This window comes from Tachypleus tridentatus, chromosome 1, assembly GCF_004210375.1.
Source record: "Tachypleus tridentatus isolate NWPU-2018 chromosome 1, ASM421037v1, whole genome shotgun sequence".
In the NCBI taxonomy this organism is placed as follows: domain Eukaryota; kingdom Metazoa; phylum Arthropoda; class Merostomata; order Xiphosura; family Limulidae; genus Tachypleus; species Tachypleus tridentatus.
The window spans coordinates 6,100,129-6,117,032 of NC_134825.1; the positions used below are offsets into that span (position 1 = coordinate 6,100,129).

The 16,904-nt window shown below is 35.0% G+C and overlaps 1 long non-coding RNA gene across 2 annotated transcripts in view; it reads left to right on the forward strand.

Moving 5' to 3' along the window:
• The window catches only part of LOC143236247 (uncharacterized), a 90,774-nt gene that overhangs the window by 35,806 nt on the left and 38,064 nt on the right, over positions 1-16,904 (forward strand). For both annotated transcript variants that reach the window (XR_013019517.1, XR_013019523.1), the window contains one exon: positions 1,551-1,680. This is a non-coding gene — a long non-coding RNA (uncharacterized LOC143236247). The remainder of the gene's footprint in view (positions 1-1,550; positions 1,681-16,904) is intronic.

Below are 16,904 nucleotides of genomic sequence, written 5' to 3' on the forward strand. Positions count from 1 at the left end.
CTGAACTCCGTATCGGTGAAGTTTTGCTGCCTGTGGTCCCTGAGACTTAGTTCTTGGGGCTTATCTTTGACCGTAAGCTGACCTTTATACCACACTTAAAGCAGCTACGGGTCAAATGTACAAGAGCACTGAACATCCTCCGTGTTCTCTCTACTGTCAGTTGGGGAGCGGATCGATGTTCTATATTAAAGATACATCGTGCTCTTATTCGATCAAAACTCGACTATGGATCATTGGTCTATGGCTCTGCCAGACCCTCGGCCTTAAAGATACTGAACCCCATTCATCATCAGGGACTTCGGCTCTGCACTGGGGCTTTCCGCACTTTTCCAGTCCAGAGTTTCATGAACCTCCTCTACATCTCCGCCGTTTGTAACTGTCTTTACCACAGCATCCTACCTGGGGTTCTGTTTTCCTTCCTCAGTGGACCGTGCATTTTTAGAACAGTCGATCTGTCATTGTTCCTTTTGCCCTTCATATCCAGACACAGTTGCATGAATTGGGTCTGTCCTGGGATAACATTGCTGTATCCACTGGTCAGCTCATCCCACCATGGCTTATTACAATCCTCAAATGTGACCTTTCTTTGAGTGATCTGAGAAAAGTAGATACTCCCGATTGGAAGTACTGTCTGTTATTTACTGAACATCTGTCGAACCATCCTTCCATTCCTATTTATACAGATGGTTCGAGATCAGGTGACTCTTTGGGCTCTGCCATGGTTTGTTATGGTTTGGTGGTTGTGTACAGAATCCCCTCTACAGTTTCTGTGTTCACTGCTGAACTGTACACCATTTCTCTTGCTCTGGATCACACAGAAGCTAAGCAGTACTCAAACTGCACTATTTATACTGACTCAGTTAGTTCTCTACTGGCCCTGGAATCGCTTCACGTTGGTTCACACCCTGTTCTAGTCGATATTCAAAACCGGCTGGCCCATTTCTCTTTAATATCTACTTCTATCCAGTTTTTCTGGATACCAGGCCATGTTGGTATTCACGGAAACGAGCTCGTCGACATCACAGCTAAGTCTGTCTGCTCTGGCACTATCACTGCCGTGCCTGTTCCATACATGGACTATGGTCCTGTACTCAAGATTCGGCTCCGTGCCAGTTGGCAGTCGACTTTGAGTGAGCAATGTGAGAACAAGCTTTTACAAATAAAACCTTCTATTGGACGTTGGCCGTCTTGTTTCAGTAAGGATCAGAAAGAGGAAGTTGTTCTAACTAGACTACGCATTGGTCACAGTTTTGTGACTCATCGTTTTCTTTTATCTGGGACTTATGCACTACTGTGTAGTCTGTGTGACACTTAGGTCACAATGAACCACATTTAACTGTCTTGCCGTCTTTACGACTCTCAACGACGGCACCATTTTAAATACATTTTCTCCCAAGGTTTGTCCACAACGTTAGACAGTGTTGTTGGCGATGTTAACACTGTCCACCTTACAAGTGTTTCTTGTTTTTAAAGGCCATTAATCTTTTTAATGCTATTTAAGTTTTTAGTTTATAAATTAAACCATTTTCTTAATGTGTTTTCCTTTTAAGAATTGAAGTACAACTTGTTCGATTTGAAATTAGAAAACGGCCGTGACGTCAAATAACTCGAAACCAGGACTGGAAAGGCCAACTTCAGGTGTCTAACGCTGCTGTTTTTACTTACCCATTAGTCATCCTGGTGAGTTATGATAATTATTATTATGCTACAGAAAATCCTTTAAAACTTGTATGACTCTAGTTTCTATCTGACCACTGTACACTAGATATAAAAATTGTATTTAATGTTATTTATGTTTTAAATTCAAAAATTAAACTTTGTTTGTTTTACGATAATTTCCTTTTATGAATTTTAACAATTTTACTTTAATTTTAAGTTTTAGTCCGGATGTTTGGTACAGACAGCCGAGTTGCTTTACGCCATGAAATGCTAAACCGATCAAACAACTGTTTTTGTTTAATTCACTGGTAGAGTGGATCGTCTGCCTTTCTAAAGTTTCTAGTTTGTTTGTTCCAAACGACTTTCATATCATTCATTTGTCTTGTTGACAAATGTGTGTTGTTGGTTCATGACCAATGTGATATATTTACAAATTAAAAATATATAAAGTCGGTGTTATAACTGTTTGTTCAGTTCTTTTCTAGGAATATGAGAATTAGTCACGCGGATCAAGGAAGATAAAACCACTAAATTTACAGTGGGTTTTGTGAAACAAATTCAGCAAGACATTAGCTTTCATTATATATGCCACCCAATAAGTTGTTTTTGTAGTACATTCAAAATAGTTTAAATGTTCCAGAAAGAAGTTTGTAGAGATGTAAACAACAACCTTAAACAAGGGCCTTATATCACTTAGATCTGCGATAGTTTTGTTGTCTGGAAATCGATACATGTTCTATAATAATTCCTTTACACTGAAGTCTAAAATGACATCCATTTATCTTCATTGAGTACATATTTGTACTCGAAATGTCATATGCACCCTTACGAAAGTGAATAACTTTAATTGAAATCGGGCTATATTTTGTTATGCTTAAATTGTTGACAGCTTCTGGCTATAGATTTCTCTAGACCAATCGCGACGTGAGAGTCTTATCAATTGTTCTATGACCCAAACATAAGAAACATAGTAATACAAAATAATTCGGTCGAAGTAAAGGTTTTTTTTCCCGATTTCTAAAAAACAATCTTTATGTGATAGAAAAAATGAATATTATTATTTTTCGAAATCTGCGTAGTTTAATTATGGAAAATCCTTTATTAAAACCAAAAAACTTTCATGAAATTTATACTCGCAGGCCTGTGTAATATGCTCTACCATGAAGGCTGCTAAAATCCTACAAGGATAACGACAACCGAAAATAAATATTCTTAACTATGAGAAATAGGCAAACTACAAAAGGGGCTCTGCATGGCCAGGTGGTTAAGCACACGACTCGTACTCAGAGGGTTGCAGGTTCGAGTCTTCGTCACACTAAACATGCTTGTCCTTTCAGCCGTGGAGGCGTTTAATGTTACGGTTACTCTCACTGTTCGTGGGTAAAAGAGTAGTCCAAGAGTTGGCGGTAGGTGGTGATGACTAGCTGTTTTCCTTCTATTCTAACGCTGATAAATTAGATATGGCTAAAGTAGATCGCTCTTACGTATCTTTGCGTGAAATTCAAAACAAAATAAACTAACCTTTTTCACTTTTATATAGTGTGAAAAGGGTCATCTTGCTAACCAGACTTTAATGGTGGTGGTGGAGTTTTTAAAAGAAACAAGCCAGATGTGACTAAAATCACGATGTGTTTTATGAATAGATGCAGTGGTCTGATCCAGTTCTGACTTTAATACACTGTAGTCCTTAGGAAGTTAGTTTTATTGGACATAAGGTGTTTTTGCAGTAACCAATGTATTGTGATGTTGGGTGGTGTTTGGTTTACTGGTCAATTATTGTGTCAAGCTGAGGTTCACCCTCCGTAGCCGCATTAAAAATAAAATAATATTTCGGTACACACTTTCGTGTGTGCGACATAAAAGTACCAGTCAAATGCCACTATTGATTAAGGTAGCCCATGAATTGGCACTCGGTGCTATTCGAAAGCTCGCATCTGTCTATTCTATTAGCTCAAAAGTAATGAAGTGCTGCTAGTTCTGTGCAAATGTCTGAACCAACCAATTAATGTTTGTTATAATATGTTTCAACTGGTAAAAACAAATACATTTCATTGCTATCATTATGTATCAAAATAGTTCTGCTTGTCTACACGTCATAGATGGTGAAATTTAATTTGGTTCAATAGATTCTGTCGTGTCCTTCATGTGAGAATTGCAATTGGCTGTGTAAGTTGTGAGTACACCCTTTGCTATCTGATGTTATCTTTTGACCAAGAAGCTTTTGTCAATACGTTTTGCTACTTGTATTAATAACTTTAAGAAAACACATCTGTGTAAATGTGGTATCATTTGTAGAATGTATCATTATTTCATATTAACTGACAAGTTATTCCATGGATGTAAACTCGGAGACAGGAACTAAAAAGAAAAACCTCTCTTTGAAAGTTAATATGGATTCCAAGCTTATTTTTACATAATTCAACTTCAAAACAACTAGGTAAAATAAGCACACTAAGCACGGCATTTTCGTTAGAGACATGGTGATGTGGGCGTGTCATTTCTGGTCATTGAGGTATTATAAAGGAATTCTAGGAGGGTCAGTTGCACTTTGACCCCTTTCTTCTTCCTTGTTTATTGTTTTAATAAAGGCTCGTAGTGTTTTTTTTTTTTTTTTTCTTTACGAGTTCTCCTTTTCAGGGCCACGTCCATGAATTTTATCCTATGACTGATATAAGTTAGATGGTGTTTGGTTTGAAATTCGCGTAAAGCTGCAAAAAGGGCTATCTGCGCTAGCCGTGTTTAATTTAGCAGTAAAATACTAAAGGGAAGATAGCTAGCAATTATTAGCTAACTCTGGGGCTACCCTATTACCAACGAATAGTGGGATTGACTGTGACATAATAATGCCCCCACGGCTAAAAGGGCGAGCATGTTTGGTGGGATGGAGATTCGAACCGGCGACCCGTAGATTGCAAGTCGACTCCCCTGCCCATACTATCAACAAGAGAAATTAAAACAGGTGTCAAACGTATGAAAATCAGTGAATGTATAAAGTCAGGATGCTAAAATCACTGTGATGGTGATCAGAAATCCCAGTTCGGAAAATTTTATCGCGAATAAACAAACGAAAATAAAATGTTTTTAGATTGTTTTCATCGTTTTTCCACGCTCAATATGAACAGTATTTGTTTCAGATTACGACATTATTTACGCCAAATTATTATAATTATTATTATATGTTGAATATAACAATGAATGAAAAACGACAAAGTTTACCGGGAAAGCAATACATACTACTAAAGGGTAAGAATTACACTTAACATTCTGAACATAATACAGTTTTAGAAAGTTTAATTTGCGTTTATTTTTAAGCATAGGATAAAATATTGTGAAATGTAAATTTAGGCTTAATTTGGTTACCCTCACTTACGCGGCTTACCGATCCTTTGGGCTATATTTCTACGAATGTTTAAACAGAATGACCATATCCATTTTTGTTTGTGATTAAAAACATTGAAAAATAAATGTGTTGTTACTACATATTTAACTTGAAATCATATGTTCTGATATTTTTATATATATTTCTTTTTTACTAAGGAATACAAATGCTTATAATCGATGTCATTGGAGTATTTCACAAACAATAACATGTTACTGACGCTTAGGCTTACAGAAGGGGACCAAAATCGAGTGGCTCAATATTTCGACTGTATTTACGCAATATCTGCCTGATTAACAGTGTATTTACTTGTATTTGTGTGAAACTCAAACATTGTAGCAATGTTGCCTGCTGTTCCTTTATTCCAGACCGAAACTCAGATAATAAACTATTTATTCTCTCTTGTTCCATTAAACACTCAATTCCCAAACACTATCGAAACCAACACTTCTTTTATCATGGTTTAACAATTTCGAGATCTGATGAGGTTAACGTACTTTCTCGTGAGAGGTCTAAGAGTTACGGACCAGTTTCATTCGTCATAATCTCATTTTATTCAAAATCTCACGAAGATTCATGCCAGCTTTAATACCTTCCTTTTGGGTAGATAACTTCCACACTGATGGGCTTTCTTCCGGTAGATAACTTCCACACTGATGGGCTTTCTTCCGGTAGATAACTTCCACACTGATGGGCTTTCTTCCGGTAGATAATTTCCACACTGATGGGTTTTCTTCTAGTAAATAACTTCCACACTGATGGGCTTTCTTCCGGTAGATAACTTCCACACTGATGGGCTTTCTTCCGGTAGATAACTTCCACATTGATGGGCTTTCTTCCGGTAGATAATTTCCACACTGATGGGTTTTCTTCTAGTAAATAACTTCCACACTGATGGGCTTTCTTCCGGTAGATAATTTCCACACTGATGGGTTTTCTTCTAGTAAATAACTTCCACACTGATGGGCTTTCTTCCGGTAGATAACTTCCACACTGATGGGCTTTCTTCCTGTAGATAACTTCCACACTGATGGGCTTTCTTCCGGTAGATAACTTCCACACTGATGGGCTTTCTTCCGGTAGATAACTTCCACACTGATGGGCTTTCTTCCGGTAGATAATTTCCACACTGATGGGTTTTCTTCTAGTAAATAACTTCCACACTGATGGGCTTTCTTCCGGTAGATAACTTCCACACTGATGGGCTTTCTTCCTGTAGATAACTTCCACACTGATGGGCTTTCTTCCGGTAGATAATTTCCACACTGATGGGTTTTCTTCTAGTAAATAACTTCCACACTGATGGGCTTTCTTCCGGTAGATAACTTCCACACTGATGGGCTTTCTTCCGGTAGATAACTTCCACACTGATGGGCTTTCTTCCGGTAGATAACTTCCACACTGATGGGCTTTCTTCCGGTAGATAATTTCCACACTGATGGGTTTTCTTCTAGTAAATAATTTCCACACTGATGGGTTTTTTTCTAGTAAATAACTTCCACACTGATGGGCTTTCTTCCGGTAGATAACTTCCACACTGATGGGCTTTCTTCCTGTAGATAACTTCCACACTGATGGGCTTTCTTCCGATAGATAACTTCCACACTGATGGGCTTTCTTCCGGTAGATAACTTCCACACTGATGGGCTTTCTTCCGAGTATGATATCTTATGTTAATGTCAGTCGTCTCATTAAAGCGTGAGGTTCTTTCGAGAACGAAACGTTTACTGTGATTAAAAATGTTTTAAAACTTGTATAGGAACAAAAGCTGTGCTCAAGTTTCAGTACATTTATAATTTGTGTTAAACAGAATAACAAATCAATCTGTTGGTTTAGGTTTTGTTTTTATATTTCTTTCGCCTCCAAACTGTAGTGTTACAAGTTTAATTGTGTCGTGTTGTTGAACTAAGCATATCATTTATATCTCCCTCCCACAGACATACATAGAAACATATCTGTAGTGAACATAATTGTTTTCCAAACCGGGTTTGTCAAACGGTGGTGTTAGTGATAACCGATATAAAAGTTTCTCGGTAAACCATAATGTGATAATGTTCAATATAACGTGAAATATATTTTGTTTATAGTTAAGTACAAAGCTATAATAACGAGCCATCTTTCCTGTAATGATCCCAACACGGGTATCGAAACCCGGATATTAGCATTATAAGCCTGTAGACTTACCGCTGTGTCAGTGGTAAGCGAAATGTATTTGGAAATATATAAGTTGGTTCGTTTGTATGTAATTAAGCACAAAGCTACACAGTGGGCTATGTGTGTTCTGCCCACCACGGGTGTCGAAACCTGCTTTCTAACTATGTGAGTCTGTAGACATTCCGCTGTGCCACTGGAAGGTAAGTATGTAAATAAAGGTAATTAATACACACATGCTGATGTGTTTTCCTGAAGATCGTCTTAATACGTGGCGAAACGTTAACACGTGGCTTTTATTTGTTTTATACCTGATTTTTAGAAAAGAATAAATACATTAATTAAAAGGAATAACGTTTCCCAAAATCTAAGGGTTATTTTATCCTTTAATAAATATCGTTCCAAAATCCACTGTTTGTCCTTCAATAAATAATCGTTCCAAAATCCACGGGTTGTTCTTCATATACATTGTTCCTGTCCTGTTCTAAAATAGTTCACCTGTGTGGTTCCTGGTCTTGAACTTGTTGATCTTCACTCACCTTAACTGGTATTGGTCACATTCAAGGACAGTTTGGACATGTTACCACGTGACTCTCCCACTCTGATCTTCCATTTTCATTTATTTCTTTCAGTTCTGGAACTTTAAGAACAGGTATGATATTATATTTGCTTCATTTTACTTTCTAACGGAACATGAAACAGTAACTTCTATATAACTGAATTATATTTCAGTCTGTCAGTACTTTTCTTAAACTTATAGTATTTTAAATTTATGCGTATAATAACTTACACGATATCCATTTATATTAACGCAGGAAATGGGCTGGTTTTAATTGATATGCTATAATCCTTTTATTTATTTTTTCCTTTTATATATTTTATATATTTAATATTGCGTATCTTGAGGTTCTCCTGTGTTTGGTTTGTTTATTTTTGATGTAATTTTATTACCAGACAATTACTTGATAATAATGGGCTGCATACAGTACAAGTGTACTTTATTTCAGGTCATTAGAGTTAAAACTCTCGAAACAGATTCTTTAATAATAATTTCATCTGTTGTTGCACACAACAGGTCCTTACACGCATTGGTGAACAATTGGAGAGTTTGTTTTGTTTTGAATTTCACGCAAAGCAACACGAGGGTCAGGTGGTTAAGGCACTCGCCTCGTAAGCTGAGGGTCGTAGGTTCGAATCCCCGTCACACCAAACATGCTTGCTCTTTCAGCCGTGGGGACGTTATAATGTGACGGTCAGTCCACTATTCGTTGGTAAAAAGAGTAGCCCAAGAGTTGGCGGTTGGTGGTGATGTCTAGCTGCCTTTCCTCTATTCTTACACTGCTAAATTAGGGACGGCTGGCGCAGATAGTCCTCGTGTAGCTTTGCGTGAAATTCAAAACAAACAAACAAAAATACCCCCACCCCCCAACCCCCGACAAGCTTTGTCTTTTCACGTTTTTGGATTACATTTTAGTTTTTTTACGTCATTGTTTCTGATTACTGACAACTTTCATCCATTGACCACAGAATGAGGTAAACATCTCATTTTTAATTAAATATTTATAATTACTTCTACAAAATTTGGACATTGTTTTAAGTTTCCTAAGATATTTTTCATTCATTCATAATTCTTGAAGTACAAAGGACGTCGGTTGTAAATTAAAGGAGAAACGTATAATATTTAGTAAACGCTCAAACAAACAAGTCATCTGCTGGTACAGCTTAAGTCTACGGATTTACAACCGTAAAATCAGGGGTTCGATTCCCCTCGGTAGACTCTGATGTGGCTTTGCTTTGAGACAAACACTTTACAAGAAACAAAACGTATATCAATGACGTCATCGGTGATGCATGTCCAGGTAAGTAAGGTTAATAGTTCGCCCACGAACGTACACCCACATCAAACATTTCTTGCCTCAGGCTGGCCATTTATTTCCACTTGACCTGTTTTGGGCGGTAGGAAATAACTCCATATCAGAGTGCTACTTCCCGCTTGTAGCACTCGTAAGGTTATTCCTGCAACGTTCTTGGTAAGACTTGTAAGGATATACATGAAGTTTTGTTAGTAAGACTTGTAAGGTTGTAAATTTTTTGTTGGTAAGACTCTCATCGAGTTGTCTTCCATAGGCACAGCGGTACGTCTGCTGACTTAAGACTAGACATTAGATTCTAATATCTGTGTTGGGCATATCATGTAGTTTGTGCTGAACTGTAATAAACAAACTCGCTGGGCTATATATGAAGTGTTATTGTTAATACTCATAATGCTATGTTTGATTAATAAGACACTCATTAGTTTTACCGGAAGTTTAATAAGAACAATAAACCAAGAAATAATAAAGAAGTCTGCATTGTTTATTGTGAAACCAATTAACCTAGTTTGTGTGTGTTCACAATAAAATAGCTTTCTATTCTTTAGATCTGGTACATCTTTAAAACGGTTTAGTCTTACCCCAAGTAGTTCACAATGCAATAACTTTCTATTCTTTAGATGTGGTACATCTTTAAAACGGTTTAGTTTTACCAAGTAGTTCACAATGCAATAACTTTCTATACTTAAGATCTGGTACATCTTTAAAACGGTTTAGTCTTACCAAGTAGTTCAACAATGCAATAACTTTCTATTCTTTAGATGTGGTACATCTTTAAAACGGTTTAGTCTTACCTAGTAGTTCACAATGCAATAACTTTCTATACTTTAGATCTGGTACATCTTTAAAACGGGTTAATTTTACCAAGTAGTTCACAATGCAATAACTTTCTATTCTTTAGATCTGGTACATCTTTAAAACGGTTTAGTCTTACCAAGTAGTTCACAATGCAATAAATTTCTATACTTTAGATCTGGTACATCTTTAAAACGGTTTAGTCTTACAAAGTAGTTCACAATGCAATAACTTTCTATTCTTTAGATCTGGTACATCTTTAAAACGGTTTAATTTTACCAAATAGTTCACAATGCAATAACTTTCTATACTTTAGATCTGGTACATCTTTAAAACGGTTTAGTCTTACCAAGTAGTTCACAATGCAATAACTTTCTATACTTTAGATCTGGTACATCTTTAAAACGGTTTAGTCTTACCTAGTAGTTCACAATGCAATAACTTTCTATACTTTAGATCTGGTACATCTTTAAAACGGGTTAATTTTACCAAGTAGTTCACAATGCAATAACTTTCTATTCTTTAGATCTGGTACATCTTTAAAACGGTTTAGTCTTACCAAGTAGTTCACAATGCAATAAATTTCTATACTTTAGATCTGGTACATCTTTAAAACGGGTTAGTCTTACAAAGTAGTTCACAATGCAATAACTTTCTATTCTTTAGATCTGGTACATCTTTAAAACGGTTTAATTTTACCAAGTAGTTCACAATGCAATAACTTTCTATACTTTAGATCTGGTACATCTTTAAAACGGTTTAGTCTTACCAAGTAGTTCACAATGCAATAACTTTCTATACTTTAGATCTGGTACATCTTTAAAACGGTTTAGTTTTACCAAGTAGTTCACAATGCAATAACTTTCTATACTTTAGATCTGGTACATCTTTAAAACGGTTTAGTTTTACCAAGTAGTTCACAACACAATAACCTTTTCTTCTTTAGATGTGGTACATCTTTAAAACGGTTTAGTTTTACCAAGTAGTTCACAATGCAATAACTTTCTATACTTTAAATCTGGTACATTTTTAAAACGGTTTAGTCTTACCAAGTAGTTCACAATGCAATAACTTTCTGTTCTTTAGACCTGGTACATCTTTAAAACGGTTTAGTTTTACGAAGTAGTTCACAATGCAATAACTTTCTATACTTTAGATCTGGTACATCTTTAAAACGGTTTAGTTTTACCAAGTAGTTCACAATGCAATAACTTTCTATTCTTTAGATCTGGTACATCTTTAAAACGGTTTAGTCTTACCAAGTAGTTCACAATGCAATAACTTTCTATACTTTAGATCTGGTACATCTTTAAAACGGTTTAGTTTTACCTAGTAGTTCACAATGCAATAACTTTCTATACTTTAGATGTGGTACATCTTTAAAACTGTTTAGTTTTACCAAGTAGTTCACAACACAATAACCTTTTCTTCTTTAGATGTGGTACATCTTTAAAACGGTTTAGTTTTACCAAGTAGTTCACAATGCAATAACTTTCTATACTTTAAATCTGGTACATCTTTAAAACGGTTTAGTCTTACCAAGTAGTTTACAACACAATAACCTTTCCTTCTTTAGATGTGGTACGTCTTTAAACAGGTAAAGTTTACTTTTACAGTAAGTAAATCCATTTCGCAACTGGCTGGCGAAATATTATAAATTATTTTATGTTGATAAAAGATATCAAACGGAAGTTTGCGTGGTAAACGTTTTATTGCATTTTCTTCAGTCTGTACAGTTTACGTATTTGTTGTTCGGCATAAAGCAACGCAATGGGCTATCTGTGCTGAGCCCACCAGGATATTGAAACCCGTTTTTTAGCGATGCATTTGTTGACATTATCATGTTCATTAAATAGTTATTATATGTTAAATAGTTATTATATGTAATTAATGCCAGAGTTTCATCAAGTATGAATTATGTTTTCATGTTGTTTAAATAACATTTTACTTTAATAAGTTGAACCGAACCGAATCTGCTGTTCTATCTTTCTTGTGAGCCCTACACTTGTTTTTATATAAAAGTATGACAACACGCTAATTCTCTCATATTAAAACATCAGTGAGAGTGAAAAAAACAAGGGAGGGCTTAGTAGGTAAACCACCCTTCGTTTTAGTTGGGGCTGAATACAAGACGTGAGAGCCACACCAATGTTCACATTCAGGTCAGATCTAAACGTGATTAATGGATGTATGTACGTTGGTCCGCAGAGTCAAGCTGTAGCTGAATCTGGATTGGGTTACCGAGTGAGCTTCGTTTTTGAGAAAATGTTACAAATAAAATTTTTTTTATACTTATTAAGTATATATAAGTAAGTATATGTAAGTAAGTGTATATAAGTAAGTATATGTAAGTAAGTGTATATAAGTAAGTATATGTAAGTAAGTGTATATAAGTAAGTATATGTAAGTAAGTAGTAAGTGTATATAAGTAAGTATATGTAAGTAAGTGTATATAAGTAAGTATATGTAAGTAAGTGTATGTAAGTAAAGTAGAAGTATAGTAAGTAATATATATGTAAGTAAGTATATGTGTAAGTAAGTGTATATAGTAAAGTATATGTAAGTAAGTATATGTAATAAGTAAGTAAGTATATGTAAACGTATATGTATATATAAGTAAGTATATGTAAGTATATGTGTATATAAGTAAGAATATATATGTAAGTATGTGTATATAAGTAAGTATATGTATGTAAGTATGTGTATGTAAGTATGTGTATGTAAGTATGTGTATGTAAGTATGTGTATATAAGTATGTGTATGTAAGTATGTGTATATAAGTATGTATATGTAAGTATATGTAAGTAGGTGTATATAAGTAAGTATATATATAAGTATGTGTATATGTAATGAGTATATATATATAAGTAAGTGTATGTGAGTGAGTGATATATATATAGTAAGTAGGTGTATGTAAGGTATGTGTATATATAAGTAAGTATATGTGAGTATGTGTATATAAGTAAGTATATGTGAGTATGTGTATATAAGTAAGTATATGTAAGTATGTGTATGTAAGTATGTGTATATAAGTATGTGTATATAAGTATGTGTATGTAAGTATGTATATGTAAGTATGTATATGTAAGTAAGTGTATGTGAGTAAGTATATATAAGTAAGTGTATGTGAGTAAGTATATATAAGTAAGTATATGTAAGTAATTGAATATAAGTAAGTATATGTGAGTAAGTGTATATAAGTAAGTATATGTGAGTAAGTGTATATAAGTAAGTATATGTGAGTAAGTATATGTGAGTAAGTATATGTGAGTAAGTGTATATAAGTAAGTATATGTGAGTATATATACACTTAGATTTTTACGTTTTCTGACGGATAATTTTTCTTTATTTTTTCCATTTATCCATACTTAATACACCAGCTTATGAAATATATAGTAATATGCATTATATTTGTGAGTTCCAAGTAATCCAATTAGTTCGTGAAGTCCCCAGTGGCTCAACAGTATGTCTGCGGACTTACAACGCTAAAAACCGGGTTGCGATACCGGTGGTGGGCAGAGCTCATTGTGTAGCTTTGTGCTTAATTGAAAACAACAACAATATTTCGTGAAAACAATTAAAATATGCTTATTTATTTTACCTTTTTTCTTCTGATATAATCTTGAAAACATACTTCAGGTGGTAGCGATTTAATAACATTAACGTTCTAAGTTCAGCTTTTTTATTTGTGACTGCAAGATAACAACAACAGATCCATGTGTTAAATTGGGACTTTTGTTTGTCTATTCACTACACTTTCCTTGACGTGTGTATAATGAATTACCAAACTTGTAAATGTATCTTGTCGTCTTTTTGAATTTAAATTTATAAAACAACAAAAATGTTTTTATTTATGATGACAGGAGTATTTCTTGATGTGAAGCAGAACTTAGAAACTATCTGGTCTTCTAACCAGCAGCCCGATTCTAACATAAATTCAATGCTTTTCTTGTCAGTGTATCCCATGGGTTAGCGAAATCATCTGCGACCGAAAGTACACAAGTACTTAGATTTCGTTAGTAAGGCTTTTTGTTGTAATGTTACAATGACGAATGTATTAATATTAGCAATAGCGAAACTGGTTTCCTTGATTTATCAAACTTGGCAATTGATGTTACGTCCACGACGTATAACAAGTACTGTCGCTCTCAAATAGGAAAGGACTAAATGTTATTCAGATATTGAATATTAAGTGTCATAAGTTGTCTGAAAACCAAGTTCTTTGTTCCATCTTCGTGAACAGAAGAAATTGACAAGTAGTAAACCGTGCTTTTCGCACCCACGGTTCCAACATGTTACATGTTTGCGTGTTGTTTTTAACAAAGCCACATCGGGCTATCTGCTGAGCTCACCGAGGGAAATCCAACCCCTGATTTTAGTGTTGTAAATTGGTAGACTTACCACTGTACCAGAGTGGGCTCCAACATGTTATAATAATTTTACTTTATTAACACGGCATCTGTAAGCGGCTTTCTTAACTGAAACGTTATTAACACAGCATCTGTAAGTGGCTTTCTTAACTGAAACGTTATTAACACAGCATCTGTAAGTGGCTTTCTTAACTGAAACGTTACTAAAATTGCATCTGTAAGTGGCTTTCTTAACTGAAACGTTACTAACATTGCATCTGTAAGTGGCTTTCTTAACTGAAACGTTACTAACACAGCATCTGTAAGTGGCTTTCTTAACTGAAACGTTACTAACATTGCATCTGTAAGTGGCTTTCTTAACTGAAACGTTACTAACACAGCATCTGTAAGTGGCTTTCTTAACTGAAACGTTATTAACATTGTATCTGTAAGTGGCTTTCTTAACTGAAACGTTATTAACATTGTATCTGTAAGTGGCTTTCTTAACTGAAACGTTATTAACATTGTATCTGTAAGTGGCTTTCTTAACTGAAACGTTACTAACATTGTATCTGTAAGTGGCTTTCTTAACTGAAACGTTATTAACATTGTATCTGTAAGTGGCTTTCTTAAGTGAAACGTTACTAACATTGTATCTGTAAGTGGCTTTCTTAACTGAAACGTTATTAACATTGTATCTGTAAGTGGCTTTCTTAACTGAAACGTTATTAACATTGTACCTGTAAGTGGCTTTCTTAACTGAAACGTTATTAACATAGCATCTGTAAGTGGCTTTCTTAACTGAAACGTTATTAACATAGCATCTGCAAGCGGCTTTCTTAACTGAAACGTTACTAAAATTGCATCTGTAAGTGGCTTTCTTAACTGAAACGTTACTAAAATTGCATCTGTAAGTGGCTTTCTTAACTGAAACGTTACTAAAATTGCATCTGTAAGTGGCTTTCTTAACTGAAACGTTACAAATATTGCATCTGTAAGAGGCTTTCTTAAGTGAAACGTTACTAACATTGCATTCGTAAGTGGCTTTCTTAACTCAAACGTTATTAACATTGTATCTGTAAGTGGCTTTCTTAACTAAAACATCTGAAGCTGTCCTTGATATTCTTAATTAAAACATCCAGTTGTCTCGCGACCTAACATGAAAACATCATGTAAAACTACTTTCATATTACATACAATTAATGTGATCATTTTCTGTGATCTAGTTTTCAGGGTGAAGAATGTTGCATAAAACGTTTTAGTAAATAATTATAATTTAAAAACAGTCACCAGATGTCAGCCTTTCTGAAATTTTCCTTAAGTTTTTTTCTACTCCAATCCTAGCATCTTAATATGTTTAAAGAAACCCTTACTATTAATTTTACATTATCAGACAACCTTGTTTCAAAATGTCATCCTTCCTAATTTACACTTCTTAAACTTTCATTTTTCCTTTACTTTTATCTTCTTTTTTATCTTTTTCGAGCCAACAAAGTCCTCTTCTGCGTGCAACCACACTTTGTTTTGGTATATCGAACGTAATTCAACTGCCTAAGTGGCCCAGTATGGCCGAGCGTGTTAAGGCGTTCGACTCGTAATCCGAGGATCGCGGGTTCGAATCCTGGTCACACCAAACATGCTCGCCCTTTCAGTCGTGGGGGCGTTATAGGTTACGATCAACCCCACTATTCGTTGGTAAAAGATTAACCCAAGAGTTGGCGGTGGGTGGTGATGACTACCTGCCTTCCCTCTAGTCTTACACTGCCCTTGCATATAGCCCTCGAGTAGCTTTGCGCGAAATTCAAAACAAACAAACAAATCAACTGCCCAATTCACGACAAACGCTATTTGTATCATCTATTCAAAGTTTACCTCAATCTGTAATCTATCAATAATTTTTTCAGATTAATATTATATATAAAATAAATTGCTTCAAACAGGTTTTCTGACCAGTTGCTGAAAAAAACCCATCCAGGATAGTTTCTAAAAACTTGTCTTCCTCGGGAATGAACTTCAATATTTCCTAGTTTGTGTGCTTGAAGTTCAAATCCACATATTTATAACGTCATTTACAACTGAAATCTTTATCTCACTTTTAGAATTTTTCATTAATTTCGTCAGATTAGTCTAGTAGTCTGTAACAAGTTTGAACTAAAGGCCTACTCCACTTATAACCACTTAAAAAAAAAACAGATTGAATCAGTCTTATTGCTATTAGCTGTGATAATCTGAACTTGGACAGGATTATGATGACGAACGTTTCATCCTATTTTTAAAACTCTATTTCTGATAAACTGCATTTCATAAGAAATTTCTATCATGAAAAGTGTTTATATATAACCACATTTCAGATATTCCTACTACATCAGTATCCTCTCTTCTGACCAGTACTCTTATATTTGTAATATTACTCTGATAATAGTTTAGTCTACCTTTAAAGTTACTTGTGTTATCTGTAATTTTCTCCACATAATACATTAGTTACGTTATTTTATCTCTCACCAGTCTCTATTATCAGTTTAAAGATGTTTTTACAGTTGTGTTTAAACCCTTTGCAAACAGGCCAGCCCATATCTATTTAATTGTAAATCATCTATTCCAAAAGCCCCCAGTGGCACAGCGGTATGTCTGCGGACTTGGAACGCTAAAAACCGGGTTTTGATTCCCGTGGTGAACAGACCACAGATAGCCCCTTATGTA